This window comes from Eptatretus burgeri, chromosome 1, assembly GCF_056783735.1.
Source record: "Eptatretus burgeri isolate ZD-2024b chromosome 1, Ebu_testis_v1, whole genome shotgun sequence".
Lineage (NCBI taxonomy): Eukaryota > Metazoa > Chordata > Myxini > Myxiniformes > Myxinidae > Eptatretus > Eptatretus burgeri.
In genome coordinates, this window is record NC_140961.1 from 126,940,307 (window position 1) to 126,962,562 (window position 22,256).

At 40.3% G+C, this 22,256-nt stretch overlaps 2 long non-coding RNA genes across 2 annotated transcripts in view; one reads left to right on the forward strand and one right to left on the reverse strand.

The window, feature by feature from the left end:
- LOC147035375 (uncharacterized) overlaps positions 1–1,446 on the forward strand; it is a 71,700-nt gene extending 70,254 nt beyond the window's left edge. The window contains exon 4 of the long non-coding RNA XR_015062228.1: positions 709–1,446. This is a non-coding gene — a long non-coding RNA (uncharacterized LOC147035375). The remainder of the gene's footprint in view (positions 1–708) is intronic.
- Positions 1–22,256, reverse strand: part of LOC147035376 (uncharacterized) — an 86,524-nt gene that overhangs the window by 52,946 nt on the left and 11,322 nt on the right. The window contains exon 2 of the long non-coding RNA XR_015062220.1: positions 2,674–2,719. This is a non-coding gene — a long non-coding RNA (uncharacterized LOC147035376). The remainder of the gene's footprint in view (positions 1–2,673; positions 2,720–22,256) is intronic.

Below are 22,256 nucleotides of genomic sequence, written 5' to 3' on the forward strand. Positions count from 1 at the left end.
ACATCTTGGTACCCGGTCATCTTTGCCAGCAGATAAAAAGTGGCAGTTCCAGATGAGTCATTATTTTTAATTGCAGAACAAACCAGCACACTAACACCAAACAAAACTATGCAAACACCACACTAAGCAAGTCCTGCCGAGGGTCTGCAATCTCTGATTATTATTTTCCTTATTTTTTGTTATATTTAGATTACAATGCAAAATGGAGATTTTTCTTTAAATAAATAATTGCCTTGCAAACTTTGTTTGAAGACTTTTAGTATAGGTTACGGTTATTGCAGCTTTTCAAACACAGTGCAGGAAGTCGACCATAAACAGGACACAGACGAATGCAGGAACAGACACCACAGTTTCCATTATACAATAGATCGTGGATTATGCACTTGTGATTATGTTATTTTGGTGAACAATCAAAGCTTTTAATCCAGCTGTGTCAATTAATTTCCATCTTGTTCCTATTATATCTTGTATGTTGCTGTGAGTCATAGAAATAAATTAAAAGATAAAAGACAATTAAATCACTGTATTTGCAATTTGTAGAAAAGGAGTGATTTGCCAATGTTTTGAGTTAAATGAAATGTTGGAGATCAACAAAGCCATTGCATTGAGATTCACAATTTAAGTGAAAAATGTATCATTTCAAATACATCTTTAAAATTTGTATAATGATACCTTTTTAACACATAAACAATGTTTTCACTCTTGCAGTAAGAGTACAAGCAGACATCAAGTCATGGGGATGCATCAAGAACATTCCAAAAAATCTCTTAATATTGTTCCTTTTGATATCACAACTTTTTTACTTCTTATTTTGGATCATTTTTGGCTTTCTAAGTCCTTCAAAAAACAAATCATCTGTCGAAGCAATCATTATTCTGGAATGTTCTGGAGCTTCCCCAGCCTGGGCCATCTGTGGTTTTGTTCAGCTTGGACTCCTGTCTTTGATTTGCTTGGCTTTGGCATTAAAAGCAAGAAAACAGCCTTCATCCTTCAATGAACCTAAATTTATCACTTTCAGCATGCTGGTCTTTTTCCTTTTGTGTTTGTGCTTTGTACCTGCCTACAGCAGCACGCTTGGAAAAATCAATGTTGTTACTGAAATATTCTTTGTAGTTTTCACATCTTACGGCTTCCTGGGCTGCATGTTTTTACCAAAGTGTTACTTTATCTTCAAACCTAAGAAGCTCTTGCACTGATGACACGGTTTCATCATTATTTAAATTTATTCTGTGTGCTGTTCTTGATTTAAGTTTTTTATTTTATGTAGTCACTATCATATAGTTACTGTCCTGCAGATTATTTGCCTGAAACTGATACTTTATAAATGCAGTTTTATCACACTCTCCTGTTAATTATTGAACAGCTTTACTGAGTGAAGGAAATCTGAAAAGTTTTCATTATTCCTTATCGATGTAACAAATCACAGAGGGATTTCATTCACAATAAACTTTCCTTGTTATGCTTTTTAATGCTTACAATTGCCTAAACTGTAGTTTGTGCCAAAATAAAAAAAAACAAGGATCCTGGGAATCACTGCATATTGTGGAAAAATGGATAACACATTCACAGAAAAAGTAAAGAATAAAACGGCTTGGTGTAAATGAACTGGAACTTTCAAAGGTCAAGATTGAATAAAAAGCACGAGATAATGGTTACCCGGGCAACAGAAAAGAATTGAGGAGGAATGATGATGAGTGAAAGTCTGTGTTTAAGGATAAAAAGAAAGTGGTTTGGTTGAGGAATATGTGCATGCAGTGAGGTGGAGGAGGGGCTGGTGCAAGAACTTTCGACGAAACAAGGAGATACCAGAAAAGAGGAATCCTACCAACCTTAATGCCAGAAAGAGCAGAAAGTCTTGTGTTTCAACCTCTTGCATTGACAAGCTGTTCAATGTTCATGCACCCAGTGCTTTAGTTTCTCCAAGGCCCAGAATTGTTGCGTGAAAAGCAATGATTCCAAATGAGAGTGAAGAATATTGCCGATGAGCTTCTCACATATTCATTATTTGTTTAAAGCGATGGAGTACTGAAATGGACTTGAACCAGAACATTATGCTGAGTTGACAGCGTCTGACTTTTAAAGGTGATTTTTTTCAAATTGATATCAGACCCTCTGAATGCCTCTTGCTGTACTGAGGGACCCCAATATTAGAGGGGGATATGTTCCTGAAAAATGTCACAAATGTTAAATCTGAAAATGTTGGGGCATTATTTCAATGGAAAAAAGAGGGATAGGTTCCCGGCAGTTTGTGATTCATCAGGAAAAACCAAAAATCTCATGAAAAAGTGTGAATACGTTCACGAAAAACTGTGGAAAAAAAAACGCGAACACACGAATTACAGAACCATGAATGTAGAAGTAAGTCCGAAAAAAACACGAATATGTCCGTGCTGTGAAAATGTGAAAATAACTGTAAATACGCAAAGCACAGGACTGCAGATGGAGAAGGAGGTCAATTTATGAACCGTGAATAGGCAGATCCACAAAAAGCAGAAGCACAAATGTCAGGGTCCAACAGTATTGATTTGCTGATACAGATAAAACTTTAAAAGGCAGTTGTTAACATCCAAAATAAAGTTTATAAATGTTTCCTCTGGTCTGTTCATGCTCATCGACATTTACCACATTGGAAAGAAGAAGTAATAAGTTATCGTTAAAAAAATGTGAAAATACCTTGAAGGTAGATGGTGTAGAATTCCCGATGAAACGAATAGACATTCTAAAGTTTGAGAAAATGGATCATCAATCTGTTAACTTATATGGATTAACTGATACAAACAAACTTTATGTTTTAAAAACTACAAATAACAATAAAAATGATGAAAGAAACAGGAACCTTATTTACGACAAATCTGGAGTCTTTACTTTACCCTTTTCAGACTACTTTATGACAAATCTGAAGTCTTCACTACAAATCTTTACAACAAACCGACCAGAAGTACAGATAATTTACAAAGTTAATCTCAACAACTTACATAACTCATATTAGATATCTTCATTTATACAAATTTATTGCAAGCCCTTTATCAACATTAGAATGAAGCCTCATCTTTTCCATAGCTCCAAACATATTTCTTAAATGAAGAGAAAACAAAACTCTTGTCAAAAAAGGGTGTTTAGCCTTCTGACTATATGGACAACTTTGACAGATTTGAGGAAACAACTCCCTTCCAAAGAAAGTTTCTACAATGAGCTGAATAAAACTCATATTGGTGATGAAGACTATCTACACGTGCAAAACAACTGTGGAAAATTCAACATCAAAAAACCTCGGTGAATATCACGAATTTTTGGGCTTTCTTTCAGATCTCAGATGGTCGACTGGCGGCCATTTTAGTTGTAAAAAAAACCCCAATGCTGAACACATCCTCAACCATTTCTCCGACATGCAATTATCGATGCGATTTTATTCAAATTTGGTACACAGATAAAGAACGATGGCTTGCATATGCACGTCATTTTGTTTTTTCGACATCAGATCCAAAATGGCTGACTGGTATCCATTCAAGTTGTAAAAAAAAAACCCAATGGTAAACATGTCCTCAACCATTTCTCAGATATGCATTTACAGATGTTGTTCAAACTTGGCAAACATACAATGAATAAAAGATCACATAGGCAGGTCATTTTTTTTTCTGAGATCAGATACAAAATGGCTGACTGGTGGCCATTTGGTTATTAAACATTTCCCCAACTATTTCTCCAACATTAATGGTCCGATTTTGTTAAAACGTGGCACAACCACAGTACATGATGGGATATACTTGCCCCTTACTGTATTTTGTGATCTGATCAAAGATGGCCGACTGGTAGACTGGCGACCATGTTAGTTTAAAAAAAAAATCCGAATGGTGAACACGTCCTTCACCATTTCTCAGAAATGCATTTACCGATGTTGTTCAAACTTGGCACCCAGATAACGAATGATGGCTTACATGTCATTTTTCTCACGATCAGATCCAAGATGGCCGACTGGTGGCCATTTTGTTACTTCAACGTGTCCCCAACTATTTCTCAGACATGCATGGTCCGATTTTGTTCAAAGTTGGCAAAGCATGTGAACCTCACTTTATTTTGTGATTGGGTTAAAGATGGCTGACTGGTAGACTGGTGGTCATTTCAGTTGGACATAAATATGGGGAGCCCTTCAAGTCCAGAGAGCAAAATTACGAAAGCAATGACTTTTTTACTTGTGATCAGAAAGTAAATTTATAACAACTGGGATACATGGGGAAATACACCTACTGTGGTAGTCTTTCTGTGGGCTGGGAACAGATGTGGATAAAAGATACGATGAGGATGTAAATCGTGGAAACTTAAAAACAAGGATGATGAAGTTTGCATGAAACACGATATTGATTATCATAATTGCATGATATTTGATGAAAAACATGAAGCTGATAGAGAAATGTTGGATAATTTGCAATTGTTATGATATCCAACGTTGAGAGAAAAACTATAGAGCTTTGATGTGAAAAAGATTAGAAATGCTTCATTAAAATTGCGGCTGTGCAATTTCCTTTCAGGATATCTGACAAAGACTATTAAGCTCTAATGGCAACAGCAAGACTGAGGGACAAAAAATAACCCAAAAATAATTTGCTGATTAATTACATAAACCAATTATTGCAAAGTTTAAAAGGAGAAAGGTTGAATCCAAAGTGGTTAATTCCATATGGTCTGCTGACTTCATTGAACTTAATAATGATAGGGGATACAAGTATGCCTCAATTGTTATTTATTTAAGGTTGAGATTTAAGGATTTAAGGAAACACACATCAACCACACAACACCCCTTGATGAGACCCCACCAATGGCACTCCGTACACGTGCACACAATTACCAATAAATGCTCAAACGACCTAAAAGTCCTGCTAACATCCCAAAACCTCTCCATTTCTATAACTTCCAGGTACCTCTCTAATTCTAATTTAAACTTATCTACTGTTTCTGCGGACACTACCTTTCCAGGGAGACCATTCCATGCATTCAGTACTCTTTGAGTAAAAGACCCCTACCTTCCTCCCATCTCAACTCTCCTTTTCTTTACTCTCAGGCTATGGCTCCTGGTCATATCACTGTCTACTTGGTTGAATAATTCATTTGCAAATATTTTGTCTCCACCTTTCATTATCTTAAACATCTCAATCATATCTTCTTGTAACCACCTCCTTTCTAATGCATAAAGCCCTGTCTACTTCAGCCGCTCCTCATATCTAAGTCTAGCTGGGCCCGGAATCAATCTCGTAACCCTGTGCTGAACCGTCTCTCTGGCATATATGGCCCTCCTGAGTTGTGGTGACCAAAACTGTACACAATATTCCAGATGTGGCCTCACCAAATTCCTGTATAATGTTAACACCACCTCTTTTGATATATAAATTATCCCCCTCCAAATATAACCCAAAACGCTATTTGCTCTCCCTCGAGCTGCCTGGCATTGTGATGCCTGCTTACCTCCCATATCAATTACCACAAACAGATCCTTCTCATGTGTGACCCGTAACAAAATTACCCCTTGCATCATCTTAACTCTATTTTCATTGTTCTTTCCCATCCCCAACACCTTAAACTTGCTCAGGTTAAATTGCATCTACCAATCTTTGCCCAGTCTCTGCAAGTATCAATACTTTCCTGAATCTGATCACTACCCCTTCTGCTATCCAATTTACCTCCAAGCTTTGTGCCAGCTGCAAATTCGGAAAGCCTACACTTCACCCCACTGTCCAAATCATTGATGGAAATAATGAAGAGTCATGGTCCGAGTGCTGATCCCTGAGATACCCCACAACTTAATCCTCCCGCTCACAGCCACTCTTTGATTCCTATCATGAAGCCAGTTTGCAATCCCATAACTACCTGACCAGCCACTCCAAAAGCCCTCACTTTGGCTAATAACCTCTGATGTGGTACCTTCACAAATGCCTTCTTAACATTTAGATATACTATGCCCACTGCATTTCCCTCATTCACCTAATCAGACACTGCTTCATAGAACTGTAAAAGATTTGTTTGACAGAAACTACCTTTGATAATCCCATGCTGACTACCATTATTTAGTTTGTAGTTATATAAATAGTTCTTCATGTTGTTGTTCGTCTTTCGGCTGCTCCCGTTAGGGGTCGCCACAGCGGATCATCCGTTATGATCCGCATACTGATTTGGCACAGGTTTTACGCTGGATGCCCTTCCTGACGCAACCCTGGTCGCCACTTACGACACAGGGATATGGATTGGGTTTCACCATGATTCCGGGCTGCCCTACACCCTCTCATAGCACGGCCCAGTGCAGAGCTCCCGTCCTCAAGCGATCCTCCAACCCAAGCCTCCGAGTCGCCGGATTACAGGCGCACGCCACTATGCCCGGTTAAATAGTTCCTCATATGGTCCCTAATTAATGTCGACAACACCTCACCACAACTGAAGTCAAATGAACAGGTCTATAGTTTCCCAATGTTTTCTGTATCCTTTCTTAAATAATGGTGTTGCATTTGCCACTCCACAATCCTTCAGCACCTGTCCTGACTCCAGTGAGATATTGAAAATATCCGTAAATATCTCACAAACCTGCTCAGCCACTTCCCTCAATCCTCTCACGTGCATATTATCTGGCTCTGGATCCTTATTTACTCTGAGATTACCAAGCTGTTCTTTTACTTCCTCCACTCCAACCTGGATCTTCTGTAAAGCCCTTTCTCACCTCCTTGATAGATACTCTCAGCTCTTGGCAATTCTCCTGACTGTTCTTGTGTAAAAGTTGAAGCAAAATACCTGTTTAATAAGCCTGCCATCTCATTTTAATCACGAACCAACTCTCCCGGTGCTATTCCTCAATGGGTCCACACTGGTCCGAACAGGTTCTCTTCCTCTGATATACTGAAAGAATGACTTGCTATTATGTTCAATATTCTTAGCCTTTGTCCTTCTCATACCCTCTTTTGGCTTGCTGAGTTGTTTTCTGAATTTGCCTCTGTTTACTGTGAGAGTGATATAAATCGAACTCCAGACCTGTAAAATTATATCAAATAAATATCTTCTGCTTCTCTTTAATAGCATTCCTTATTCACTGCTCAACCACCCTGACCTCTGTCTTCTTCTGGTTTTACACCTCATTGGAATGTGCTTACTCTGCACTCTACACATTTGCTCCTTGAAGGTTTCCCATTTTTCTGATGCTGATTGTCCTGTAGTTAGCTTCTCTCAATCTATATCACCCAACTCTCTCCTCATACTCTCAATTGCTTGCCTTCCTGAAATCTAATATCCTTACTCTACCATCCTGAACTCTAACCCTTAATAGAGTATTTGCACACACAGTGGGATGGTCACTTGCTCTTAAATGCTCCCTGACATCCACCGCCTCCACCATATTGGGATCGTTACTTGAAAGGAGGTCTAACACTGCACTCCCCCGAGTGGGCTGATCTGCAAACTGGGATAAAAAGTAATCCTGGACCAAAACTGGGAAATCCTCATCTGCCTTGCTCTTTCCCTGTTCCTGGACACAATCTTTCCCTGGTAAGTTAAAATCCCCCATAACCAATGCTCTTCCCTTATCAGATGAGTTGAGGATAAATGGGGTTTCTCAGGCATCCATGCAAATGAATGGAGAAAAGGGGGAAAACTCTCCGAATCAACCCCGAAAAAGCCCAAAACAAGAGACTGATTCCTCCCCCTCCCATACAAATAAATGTAAAATTGAGACTGATCTCTGCCCCATTGAGCAAATGTCAAATTGAGACCGACTGATTAAAGCACTTTTTTCCTTTTATATTTTCATTCCACTCAAAGAGTGATCCAATGAATATTTTTTCATGTTCTACTCGAGGTAATAAATTAATTTTCTGATTTCATTCATCACCATCGAGTCTATTCATAAAGATTGTTTTAGAACTTAGTTCTTGGTTTAAATGTCTGTGTTGAGCAGAAATGAAGTGATAAACTTCTCTCAATGTTCTTGTTTGACCACATCCTGAGCCACATATCATTTTTAGATTGCAGTAAATTGTTCATCTATCTAAAATCTAAAGATTTTGTAAGTATATTGATGACTTCCGTCCTCTGTTTGTGTGTTTGTTTGTTTGTTTGTTTGTTTGTTTGTTTGTGTGTTTGTTACTTAAGAAATCTCAAATCCACGGGTTTAAACACGCGTCATGAATGGCAACACATTGGCGGAATTTGGGAGGAAATAATGAGGTTGGAAATGATTTTAAGGCGTCAATTGAATGTTTGCTGAACTCACAGTCACCGCAACAGAACATGTCTCAGTGTAACGCATAACTTGCTGGAGAGCTTGCCTGGGTAGGGGTGTGTGGTTGGGATGGTCCGTAAAATGAATGTTTGCACCGGGGAGGTGAAATATTCCCTTATTTGTACGTTTTAAATTGCAGATTGTCCAAAAATTACCACTCCAAATTCAAACTTAATATCTACTAGTGTGTGTGTGTGTGTGTGTGTGTGTGTGTGTATGCATGTGTGTGTTTTTTGTGTGTGTGTGTACGTGCGTGTGTGTGTGTGTGTGTGTGTCTGTTTGTGTGTGAGTGTGAGTGTGTGTGTGTGTGTGTGTATGTGTGTGTGTCTTTGTGTGTGTGTCTGTTTGTGTGCGTGTGTCTTTGCCTCTGTGTTTGTGTGCGTGCGTGCGTGTGTGCATGCGTGTGTGTCTTTGTGTGTGTGTGTGTGTGTGTGTGTGTGTTTCTCATTGGTGGTTGTCTCCATTTGAGGGTTTCAGGAGGTGGGAGGAACTCCCATAACTCACAGTCTCCACCTCCTATTTTTGGTGAAGGATTGTGGTTCATGAACCAAACTGTGAATTTTCATTGTCATAGCCTCCTTCCAAGAACATTTCAAAATCGAGATCCACCTCAATGCAGCGCTCATAGTGCGGAGATTGAGATCCATCTCAATGCAGGGCTCATGGTTCCGAGACCGAGATCCACCTCAATGCAGGGCTCATGGTTCCGAGACCGAGATCCACCTCAATGCAGGGCTCATGGTTCCGAGACCGAGATCCACCTCAATGCAGGGCTCATGGTGCCGAGACCGAGATCCATCTCAATGCAGGGCTCATGGTGCCGAGACTGAGATCCATCTCAATGCAGGGATCATGGCGCTGAGACAAAGATCCATCTCAGTGTGGGGCTCATGTTGCCAAGATTGAGAACCATCTCAGTGCTGCGCTCATGGTGCCGAGTACTGAGATCCATCTCAGTGAAAGGATCATGGTGCCGTGAATGAGATCCATCTCAATGCAGGGCTCATGGTTCCCAACGTGTGTTGCCTTTTTGGCTGCTGGTTGCATCATTTGTTCGGGGCACAGCCATGCCACTGATGCACTGCCTCCATGACCAGGATACTGGTGCTCATTTCACCGACCTCGGAAGGATGACAGGCTGAGTCAACCCCTGGTGTTAATACAGTGGCCAATGTGGCTCGAACTTCGGACCCTAGGATCCCAAGCCACGACCCAAAACACTAAGCCAACACCAGGCTACAGGGTTCATGATGCCATGACCGAGACCCATCTCAATGAAGGGCTCATGGTGCCGAGGTCGAGATCCATCTCAGTGCAGTGCTCATGGTGCCAAGACCAAGATCCATCTCAGTGCAGGGCTCATGGTGCCGAGACTGAGATCCATCTCACTGCAGAGCTCATCATCCCATGACCGAGATCCATCTCAATGCAGTGTTCATGGTGCCATGACCGAGATCCATCTCAATGAAGGGCTCATGGTGCGGTGACTGAGATCCACCCCAATGCAGCACTCATGGAGCCATGAATGAGATCCATCTCAAGGTAGGGCTCATGGTGCTGAGATTGACATTCATCTCAATGCAGGGATCATGGTGCCGAGACCGAGATCCATCTCAGTGCAGGGCTCACGTGGAAGAAAAAATTAATCATATTCATTTTTTCTCAATTATCTTCACTTGTGGTGTATTCACTTATTGTTGTTGGAACTTTCGTTAATTGAACAGTGTATAAAATAAGGTATTACTTTTGTACCCCCTCCCCAACACTCTTTGACCTCCATAGCGATATAAATGAATGTACAAGCAAGGTAGAATTGTATTTTACAAAACCTTTTGTGCTTTTCTCTCACTGAAATACATAAAACCAAGATTCATAATCTCCAATGTTAATACCAAACTGTCCAGCTGCTGAAGAGAAAAATGCCTTGCTGGCACTTCATTGTCGAGCAGATATTAAATATACACTGGAGCAAACGTCTTGCTGTTTGAGGAAAATTAAATATCTGTTGGCTATTGATGGCAAAGGTCTAAGTCTGGATGGCAAACACCATTTTTCAAGATGACCTTGCATTAGGGTCCGCATAATGTTTTTCTGCATTTTTGTGATCACCAGATCATCTGAATGAATATTCCGATTGATGCCACTCTGGCACCCTTGAGCATTTTTCATAATATCTCCTTCAGTAAGCATCCAAACAGCCTGGTTGAGGTGTCCAAACCCATGTTTTTCGGGTCACTGGTCATGATGAACCCACTTACAAATTGAAGACATTGAAATTTAGCTCATTAAAATGCAAATTAGCAGTTGCTATTATTGAAAATGTCGATAAATAGACATATAGATAGAAAAAAATACACTTCAGTCTTTGTGAATACAGATCACTTTATTATTCAGACAGATTCAACAAGTCTCCAATGTGTGTGAGTCTCCAATGTAATTCCATGTCAAGTGTACACATTTTTCAGCGAAATTTTGAAACATCGTCTCAGATTTCACTCTTTTTTTGTGCAAGTGTTTGTATCCACGGTAAAACTTTATGTGTCAATTTTCAGACCTGGGGGCCCATCAGGGCCTATTTTAACCCCCCCCCAAATTTGGGCGCCCCCGGTTGACCCACAATCTTCCCGTGGCTATATCACAGGTTGTCGTGGTCCTATTTGGATGATCTTGGTATCAAAATGCGAGTAAAAAGCGAGATCTTTTGAATCGCATTAAGTAAAATCACTACGAAACAGTAATTCAAAAAGTTATAGTTTGGGGCACCCTTTGACCTTGGGCCCGCACCCCCTCAGCCAAACCGATGATCCCGATTTTTTCGTGTGAGAATACCGCTTCATATACTCCAACACCTCAGCATAAATTAAAATGGGATCTCAATGGGTTCACGTGTGATGATGGTTTTATTGTTCGGGGTCCACATTTATCCATAATTCCAGCAGTGTGTGTGTGTGTGTGTGTGTGTGTGTGTGTGTGTGTGTGTGTGTGTGTGTGTGTGTGTGTGTGTGTGTGTGTGTGTGTGTGTGTCTGTATTAGTGTCTGCGACCGCCGTTTCTCGACAACCACTGGTCCGATTTGATTGAAACTTGCCAGGAATATTGCTGGGGACCTGAGGATGTGCCTTTTCAAGGTTTGATATTAATCGGACAAGCGGTTCCCAAGTTATGGCCATTTATTTATCAACCAATGACAGGACACAGTGCTATGACAGCACTATTGACGTCACAATTCTTCTTATTTTATTTATTTATTTTATTTTATTCTTTTTTTGCACGATCGACGTCACAATTCTTCTGCTTCTTTGTTTGATATGACATCACAATTGACGCTGGGGACCTGAGTATGTACCTTTTCAAGTTTTGATATCGTTCTTCTACGGCGATGTACATACGGGCACGCATGTACGGGCATGCACGTACGGCCACGCATGTACGGCCACGTGAGAGCAAAGGAACGGTCTGTGTGGTTGTTGTTTCGAGCACGCGGTTTGAAAGATTTTTTAATTTTTTTGCACGATTGACGTCACAATTCTTCTTCTTCTTCGTTTGATATGACGTCACAATTGACACTGGGGTCCTGAGTATGTGTCTTTTCAAGGTTTGATATTGTTCTTCTTCATCCATTTGAGCTGTTTCCCAAGTGTTTCCCAAGGTTTGAAAGCTGTTTTTTCCCAAGGTTTGAATTAATTGTTCAAATTATTAATGAATCCCAAAGGTTTAAATTTTGCCAAGGGAAACAGCTGCTTCCTAAGGTTTGAAAGTTGTTATTTTTTCTTATTTTTTGCACGTACGGTCACGCACCTACGGGCATGCACGTACGGGCATGCGAGAGCGAAGGAACAGCCTGTGTGGTTGTTGTTTCTGGCACGCGGTTTGAAAGTTTTTCTTTTTACACGTACGGGCACGCACCTACAGGCACGCCCCTAGGGTCATGCACATACGGGCACACACGCACGTGCCCGCACTAGTATCACTAATTCTTGATTCGACATTGGGCGACATTTGCCATCATCGTTGAAATGACGTCACCTGCTGGCAGGTGACTTTATGTCTGAAATTGACAATCATCATCTCTGGACTATTATAGATATGTGTGTGTGTATATATATATATATATATATATATATATATATATATATATATATATATATATATATATATATATATATATATATATATATATATATATATATATATATATATATATTGCATCATTTGCTGAAAATTATTCTGCCTATTGTGTCTATTGATTTTTAAGTGTACATTTTTTGTATAACCTTCATCGAATTAAGTTATAAATGGTCTAATCTCAGTTTTTGCATATTTTGCAGTTCGCATGGCGACTGAAGATCGAAAGGAGTTCCGAATCGAAAGGAGTTGCGATCCGTTCAGCTGCCATAAAACGAAACAACGAAAAGATCTTTGCAATGTGTCAAATGATATGTTGATGAAATTTTCTTCAAAGGTGAAAAAAGATGACAGACTTTGTACTTTGTGCAGAAAAAAACTGTCACCAGAGCGTATTGAAGAAGCATCTTTGACCAGTTCGAAATTATCATCAGAAGGTACTATCACAGGCATTACAGAATCTATTTCGACAGATGAGGACGAGGAGGTTTTTGAGCGAGAAGCAGAAGTTGACCTATTAAACCAGTCGTTATCGATGATCGGTGAAAGCCCATTCGACAAATGAAAGGCGGAAAGGAACCCAGGGTACGTTCCTGAAAAGCGAAGTAAAGTGGAAGATTCTGTGCGAAAGAAATTTGAACTAGTTGCTGGACCAAGCACTGCGGAGAAAACACAAATACAGCGTCAAAATGTGATCAAAACTGCATGCCAGAGATGAGCAAAAGCCTGAAAAAAAATACATTGTTTCGAGCCGTTCAGAGCTAATACGTATACTGACAATATTTGCTTGGAATATGAGCATCAGAGGGATGATGAGTGAATTCAGTTGCTCCCAACGAATGGTTGTGCAAGCCAAAAATTTAGAGAAAGAAAATGGTATGCTATCTTCTCCAAATACCAAACATGGTAAAATATTGCCTGACGAAGTGAAATCCACCGTAACCGAATTTTACCGAAGTGATGAAGTCAGCCGAATAATGCCGAGAAAAAAGGACTGCGTGGTGGTCAGGAATGAACATGGAAAAGACAAAATTCAAAAGCACATGGTATGAAACAATCTCAAGGAACTGTTTAAGAAATTCAAAGAGAAGAACCCTGGCTTGAAAGTTGGATTCACGAAGTTCGCCATGCTCCATCCTCGGAGTGTGTCCTGGCCGGTTCAGGTGGTACACACAGTGTATGTGTATGTACGATACATCAAACTGTGAAACTCATGATGTTTGGTTCCAAAATGCCACAGATAGCCGAACTTCCGAGCTATCATCATGTGATAGCACGCACAGTTTGTAACCCAGCACAACCGGCATGTTATTTCAGAACTTGTGAAAGTTGCCTATCAATTGAAGACTTCAAAACCGAGCTACTGAGTGCTTATAAACTTAATAATATTGATGAAATTCAGTTTAAATGGTGGACATCCACCACCAGATCTGAACTGAGCTCCATGGTCCTGCCTTTGGAATAATTCATTAATCATTTCTGTGAACGCGCGGTGAAATTAGTGAGACACGACTTCATTGCCAAGGCCCAATCTTAGTTTCTGAAAAATAAGAAAGACCAAATCGGTGAAGGAGAATTTGTCATTATTGGAGACTTCTCAGAGAACTATTCGTTTGCCGTACAGGATGCGGCCCAAGGATTCCATTGGAACTGCCCTCAAGCGACAATTCACCCCTGGGTTTACTATTTCAAATCGGACGATGGCAAATTAAACCACGATTCGTTCACGATTATTTCAGAATGCAATACTCACGACGTTGTCTCAGTCGACCTCTTCCAAAGAATGCTCATTTAAAACTTGAAATCTAGCTTTGGAAATGTAAAGAAAGTTCACTATTTCTCAGACGGTTGCGCTGGCCAATATAAGAATTGCAAAGCCTTCATAAACCTATGTCGTCACAAATCAGAGTATGGTATTGACGCAGAATGGCATTTTTTTGCCACAAGTCATGGCAAGGGCCCTTCAGATGGTGTGGGAGGTACAGTCAAACGAGAAGCCACACATGAGAGCCTGCGTCGACCTTACGACAGTCAAATTATTTCTCCAAAAGATCTTTTTGCCTTTGCTGAAAATGGTTTGAATGAAATGAAGTTCGGTTACGGGATCCAAGGGGCATATGACGAGGAAGAACGAAATCTGGAAGAAAGGTTAAAAACGGACAAAACCATGGCTGGAACTCAAAAACTTCATGCTTTCCACATATAAAAAACACCACATATGCCCATACTCACATGTCGCAAGATGGAATTAATAATTTTACTTCTTTATAATTAATAATTATTAATTAATAATTTTACAATGCGAATAATTTTACGAATTAATAATTTAATTAATAGAATAATAATTTTACGAATTAATAATTTATTAATCAATAATTTTACAATGCCCTCTTGTCTCTCTTGCACCTTCTCACATCAACCCGACCAATCATCAGCCTCGGGGATATGGCTTACTGGTACCAAGCCAGGAAGGTGGAGTTTCTTTTACCTGCTCGGAAATGTTTGGCTCTGTTGTTGTTGTTGTTGTTGAAAACGTGATTCTTTATCTTCAGTTTTGTAAATGCAAAATCATAGGAAAAGGTCACAGGGGAAATCGCATCCTGAGAGAAATTAGCCTTAAACCCCACCTTTTTAACAGCACCACCCCCTGTGCGGTGCACATAACAATCTTAAACTGACAGTTTTCCCTACTTAAATTACATTGAGATGTCTCCTGCTCGTCCACGGACCATGCTGCACTATAAAATCCTCCCTTTACTCTGAAGTTCCTCCATCGAGCCCACAAATATAACAATATGTTGAAGGTTATGGGAAAAAAAGTCTGAAAACCACAGCTGTGACTGACGAATGGACAAACGGAGAGCAAATCTGAAGTCCCCTTGTGTGAAACTGGTTGAAGTAGGGGACTCATAATATTATGAGTATCTACATAACAAGGGTGGGTATGCCTCAGAACATTTCAACATTTGTACTATCGTTTTGAATCTGAATAAGATGGCGACTTTTGCTAACAAAACGAGACACCTCTCTAAATTGCTTGCTCCACTTGCCGAACAGGTAGCGGAGTGGCTTGCAAAGTGATTGATACAAAATGACTGACAGGAAAAGCGATAGCAAGCCGCTTGCTAATGAAGCACACCCGGAATCAAATCAGCTACACATTCAATGGAGCTTCAGGATGACCTATGGAAGGCAGCATAAGGGGAGGGGAAGAAGGCAGCATGAGGGGAGGGGAAGAAGGCAGCATGAGGCGAGGGGAGGAAGTTACCATGAGGGGAGGGGAAGAAGGCAGCGGGAGTGGATGGGAAGAAGGCAGCATGAGGGGAGGGGAAGAAGGCAGTGTGAGGGGAGGGGAATAAGGCAGCATGAGGGGAGGGGAATAAGGCAGCATGAGGGGAGGGGAAGAAGGCAGCATGAGGGGAGGGAAATAAGGCAGCATGAGGGGAGGGGAAGAAGGCAGTGTGAGGGGAGTTGAAGATAGCGGCATGAGGGAAAGGGAAGAAGGCAGCGTGAGGGAAGGGGGAGAAGGTAGCATGAGAGAAGGGAAGAAGGCAGCATGAAGGGAGGGGAAGGCTGTATGAGTGGATGGGAAGGCTGCGTAAGGTGAAGGGAAAGAAGTATAAGGGCAAGGGAAGGAAGCATGCGGGGAGGGTAGGCAGCATACGAGCACATTAATTGGGGGAAAAAACGTGCCCAAACAGGAACGTTAAATTTATAACTGCCGTGTTCCATATAAAACCGGGCAGGCACATCTAAAAATTAAAACCCATGCTATCTACCTGGCAACAGCCTGCTTCCATGTATGCCCTAACCCATATGCATTCCTCCAACCTATTTGCATGCAGGCATTCACAAACCCCACTACATCTGACCTGCATGTGTGCTTTATCGACATACCTTTTCATTTGAGCCACTGCTGACTATTACTATGTAGCAGAAACTATTAGTGTGTATATTTTAATATTTTGTCATGAAAGCAGATTGCAAAAACAGGAAAAAGAAAACTGCCTTCATAATTACCAAAAAAAGGACCCCCTGTCGACTCCATCATCATCAATCGAAAATTCCAGCAATGTGTGTGCGTGTGTGTGTGTGTCTGTGTGTGTGTCTGTGTGTGTGTCTGTGTGTGTGTCTGTGTGTGTGTGTCTGTGTGTGTGTCTGTGTGTGTGTCTGTGTGTGTGTCTGTGTGTGTGTCTGTGTGTGTGTCTGTGTGTGTGTCTGTGTGTGTGTCTGTGTGTGTGTCTGTGTGTGTGTGTCTCTGACCGCTGTTTCTTGACAACCGCTGGTCCGATCTAATTGAAACTTGCCAGATATATTGCTGGGGACCTGAGGATGTGCCTTTTCAAGGTTTGATATTAATCGGACAAGTGCTTCCCAAGTTATGGCCATTTATTTACCAAACCAATGACAAGACACGTTGTTGCGTGGGCGTGGCCGATGGGGAAGGGAAGCTCAGCCGCGTTACCCATTATGGGTTACAACATACAGGCTTCCGGAGAGTGATGACTTCGTGTATTCTAATAATTTCTCGATTTCTCATGCGCATTTATAGATAAACACAATGCCCCAAGTTATGATCGTTTTCATATTAGACGGTGCATAAATTTCGGTAACATCAGAGTGCTGGTATGCTCCGAACCAGGAAGTAATTTTTTTTTCTCTCTCTTCTCTTCTCTCTTTGTTTTTCCTTGCCACGACATTGCGAAAAGGTAAAATACATTGGCGCTAATTGAATATTTTGGTATTAAAACTAAATTGCGAATAATCGTAAATGCGAATATTATGCGAACTTCCGGGCCACGCACATAAAGGCACGTGAGAGCGAAGAAACGGCCTGTGTGGTTGTTGTTTGTTGATCGCGGTTTAAATATTTTTAATTTTTTTTTTTTTTTTTTTACGGGCACGTACTAGTGGATTCCAAAAGCAGGTTGGAGAGTTTGGCATTGTGCCAAATCAAGTTCCACTATCTGCACATTCTTTAATCTTTTCTTCACTAAATATAATCATCTGAGCAGTAGAAAATAATTCAGCTTAATGTTAATTTTTAATTCCATTTTTATTTTTCTCGCAATTTCGCAAAGATTGGTATTTTCCTCAGCAAAGCAACGGATCTTACTTCTCGTGGTTTTGAAGCGAACAACCAAGCAGCTTGGTGAGTGCTCGCCAAGTTGTTGAAGCACTCAAATAAGTGCTCCAATGGAACGCCTGGCTTGGTAAGCAATTTCCCATTGCGATCGGTCATATAAATGTTGCACCCCGAAACGCCAAAGCAATGTCTGAATTGGACAAATGAACAGTTGTTTTTTTTTAGCAGACGGAACTGCTGCTAAAGGTAGCACTCGGAACTGCTGCAAAGTTCAAGACTGGAGCTTAAATTTCGTAATTCAGCTTAGTTTCAGAGATTTTTCAGGTTCGAGCATGTGCAGAAATGAAATAAAGCCACGAACACTACTGTCTCCATGCATTTATAAGCATTTCAATATACCCAGCGATTCATAGCTATGATGAACAGGCATTCAATAATATGAGTGAGGAAAGTGAAAAAAAACGATCTTTAAAAAATCGTTGCCGCTTGTTCCAAGTCAAAGCATGGTTGAGCAGGCCAAAAAAATGGTGGCTTCAGACCCCAGCGAGGTGAGCCAGGATATGCCTTACGACCCCAGAGAGCGAGCTGGCCGATGATGCACCGCTTGAAGGATATAATTAAATAAGACCGTAAATTAACTTCAAAAGGGGTGTTTTAATTAATATATAAAACCCAATTTTCACTAATGCCCTTCCTTTGAGTTTTCTGAGTATACATGCAAGGTTTCAGGATGCTAGGCTGCATGGTTTTGCAATTATGGAGGAAATACACACACATATATTTATATACATATATATATATATATATATATATATATATATATATATATATATATATATATATATATATATATATATATATATATATTAGTGTCGATGGAATACTTCATTCCTCAATGGCCGAACAAGTGTGAAAGCATGCATTTTGAACAAAACATTTTTCACAAAAAGTAATGTTGTAAAAACTTATTGCAACAGACTTATTACTGTTCTTAATATCATTTAAAGTTTCCATCCCTTTTTGAAAACTCAAGTGAATATGAATGGAAATAATTAACAAATGCTGTCTCCAGTGAGTATATATTAACAAGTAAATAAAGAAATTATGATTAAACACAGCAAAACACTTCTTACCTGTTAATCAGAAGCTAATTGTACAGGCTTATTACACTTCTTGAATTATATGACTTGTATTTAAAGACGTATATATTGTATTTAGAAAATGTACTGCCAAGTTTATATTTTTCCCTGTCTTGACATTTCATTTTTTTTCAATTTGTTTCTCACATACAAGTGTCTGTGCACTCCTTTGCCTGCATTGTATACTTGAAACTGAGAGAGCTATCAGATGAGAAAAAGGCAGTTCATTATGTGTGGAGAAAATGATTTTTCTTTGACACAGACAGTGTTGGTTTATTGTGTGTGTATTATAATAACATGCGAGTACATTCCATCTGTTTGTACAGGGGCATGCAAACAATTCATGAAGAATGAGCAAAGAAGCGCTGTCTTGGAAGGAGATCTGTTGCTCGCTGGTTTCTTCTCGATTTACAAAACGGCAGCAACAAATCATTTGTCTCTGAAGGAAAATCCAGGAATTGCAAAATGTTTCGGGTAAGTCATGTTCCTTTATTAACTCTGCCACCAAAGGTGAAGGAGGTTATGTTTTCACCCCTTTCTGTCTGTTACTTGCAAAATCGAAGATTTTTCAAGTATATTGGTCAGTCGATTTTGTTATTCTATCTGTTTGTCTGTTTGTCACCTACAGGTCACAATTTTAACCAATTTTCACAAAACTTAACCACTTGGTAGAGTTTGTTATAAGGAATAAGCCTCCTCTTTTTGAGGTCAAAAGGTCAACATAGGCCAGAGGTCAACAACTTCGGTGAGATTTCTAAATTCCTCAATTTTCATCCGATTGACTTGAAATTTGAAGAGGATTTATATTTCAGGTCAATGAATTCAAGTAGCCAATTATATTTGAGGTCAACATCGACCAAAAGTTCAACATTGGCCCAAGGTCAACAAATAAGGTGGTTTCTAAAATCCTCAATTTTGATCCAATTGACTTGAAATTTGAATAGGATATACAGTATATTTCAGGTAACTGCATTCAACCACCAATTATTTTGGAGGTCCACGTCCACCAAAAAGGTCATTTTTTTAGTTTTCATCTGTCTGATTTGTCACTTTTCATCACCGAAAGGTCTAAAATTGTCAATTTTCATCCGATTCAATTGAAATTTGAAGTGGAGTTGCAAATTTGGTCATGGAATTAAACCACAAATTATTTTTGAGGTAAAATTTGTTTTATCGATTTTGCAAGTATCATTCTCTGCACAATGTCTTCTTGTTTGTTTGTCTGTTTGTTTGTTTTGTGGAGGATAGCTCAAAAAGTTGTGAACGGATCCGAATAAAATTTTGTGGAGAGGTTGTTTGTTTGACAAGGACAAATTGATTTGATTCAGGTGAAAATCCAAATCCGGATCTGGTTACGAGAATTATTTAATTTTAAATGTGATTCCTCACCATTGAGAGATGGGGCCAAGAATGATATATAGCATGATATTTCAAAAATGTATTGGGCCCGATATGTTCTCTTGGATCGGGCATTACGTGGCAGAGGTGTGTGCTCCATCGATTGCGCTTCTCGTTACCTCTGCCAACGAAGGTGGACAGAGGTTATGTATTCATCCCTGTTTGTCTGTTAGCAGGATATTTCAAAAAGTTATTGCCAGATTCAGATGAAACTTGGTGGACAGATCGAGTTTGTGACAAGCACAGATTGATTAGATTTTGGTGAATATCCAGATTCGAAAATTCATAAAATGATTTACAATTGAGATAAAGGGCCAAAAATGATTTTGAACATGATATCTCAAAAAGTTGTGGACGGATTATGACAAAACCTGGTGCACGAGTTGGGGAGGTGACAAGTACAAGCTGATTCGATTTTGGTAAAGGTACAGATGCAGATCCGGCCTATCAGTGAGATACAAAACAAAAACCTATCAGCCTGGCAGAAATACACTTCTACCGAATACCATTCTAATTTACTCATTTAATCATCTCTGTTGTAATATGTTCCAGAACCAGGAAATCCAACCCGTTGCTTTGCTGATGGGAATATGAAGGAGGGGGGGGAGAGAAAGGGAGGGAGAGAGAGGAGGGAGGGAAGGAAGAGAGAGAGGAGGGAGGGGAGAGAGAGACGAGGGAGGGAAGGAAGAGAGAGGAGGGAGGGGATTGAGGAGTGGTAGGGGAATAAGGAGGGGTGGGGGAGTGAGGAAGGATGGGAGAGTAAGAAGAGTGGAGTAAGGGGGTGGGGAGCTAGGAAGGGGGAGCCAGAAAAGGGGGGCAAAGAGTGAGGAAGGGGGTGGGGGCAGGGAAAGCGATGCCTCACCAATCATCCCGATGCACGCAGGGAGGGAGGGGGTGTGAGGAGGGAGGTGGGGGTGAGAGAGATAGATTGAGAGAGAGAGGAGGGGAGGATGGAGAGGAGGGGAGGGTGGAGGGAGAGAGAGGAGGGGAGGGTAGAGACAGAGTGTTGTACTGTATTAGGAGGGGAAGGAGTAAGGATGGGAGAGAGTGAGAGTGAGAGTGAGAGTGAGAGTCTTGACTTTTATGTCCTTTTATTACAAAAGTATAAAAAACAATTTGCAAAGGAGAACCATTTTTCATAAGGACACAAAAGTTACATGTTTAAGAATACAAGGTTACATCATGATAGCAAAAGTGATCAGTCTGTAATTAAGAGACCATTTTGAACAGTACAAAGTGCATCATTTCGAGCCCACACACTTTTGAAAATGCACATTTTGTTTGTGAAGGTGTAAAAAGAAAATTCCATTTTAATACGGGCAAAAACGGTTCCTTTAAACAAAGCCAGAAGACTATCAGCATACCCTGAAATATTTTCAATTTTCGTTTTCCTTGTGCGATATATTGACTTTTTTGCTGCGGCAATGAGAAAATTGGCCAAAATCACTTCCAGTGGAAGTGTTTTGCATTCTAAGCCACAAATTAAAACTTTTAAAGTGAACTTCAAAGAAAGCTTGGAGCACAATTCACAAAGCAAACAAAGGGATCAAGCGTGCACATTCAACATAAGCATGTGACAAGGTCTCGAGAGTTCCACAGAAGGGACATTGGTCAGGTATTTCAGAGGAGAAAACATGCAGGAGTTTATTGGTTGGTAATACCCAATGTGCCAGCCTCCAAGACAGGTCAGCAGTTTTCTTTGGAATAAGAACATGGTAAAAGGCTTTCCAGTTAGGTTGGAAGGGGTATTCTGGAGGCAAGTAGTTGTGCCACTTCCTTGACTGCCAAGTTCCGAAAGAAGGTCGAATTGCTTTCACAGAGGCCTGGTAAATGTGACGTTTCCTCAGACCTACTTGTGGTGTGATTCCAAAATGTATTCTTGGTAAATGTTTTACAATTGAACCGGAAATCATGACAGTGGGAGTGAGTACGAGATTTGGGAAGAGAGGATTTGATTCGTGAACAGTTGAGCCATCGCCAGTGCGAGGAGATCTCTCCCAGTGTACCTTAACTCTCTGGTACACCTGAAGTACTTCACATAATAAAAAAGATACTTGGCGGTAGGACCGTATGCCAACCTTGGTTGCGAGTGCTACAGCACTCAACCATCTCGTGTTGTCAATCATTACATCAGAAACGCAATGGACACCGTTCTGAATAAAATGATCGATAAAAGAATGCTCCGTTCTTATTCTTTCAAAAAGAGAGTTGTGAAAAAGAGGTTCCTTCAAGAACATATATTTGGTGTAGGAACGATA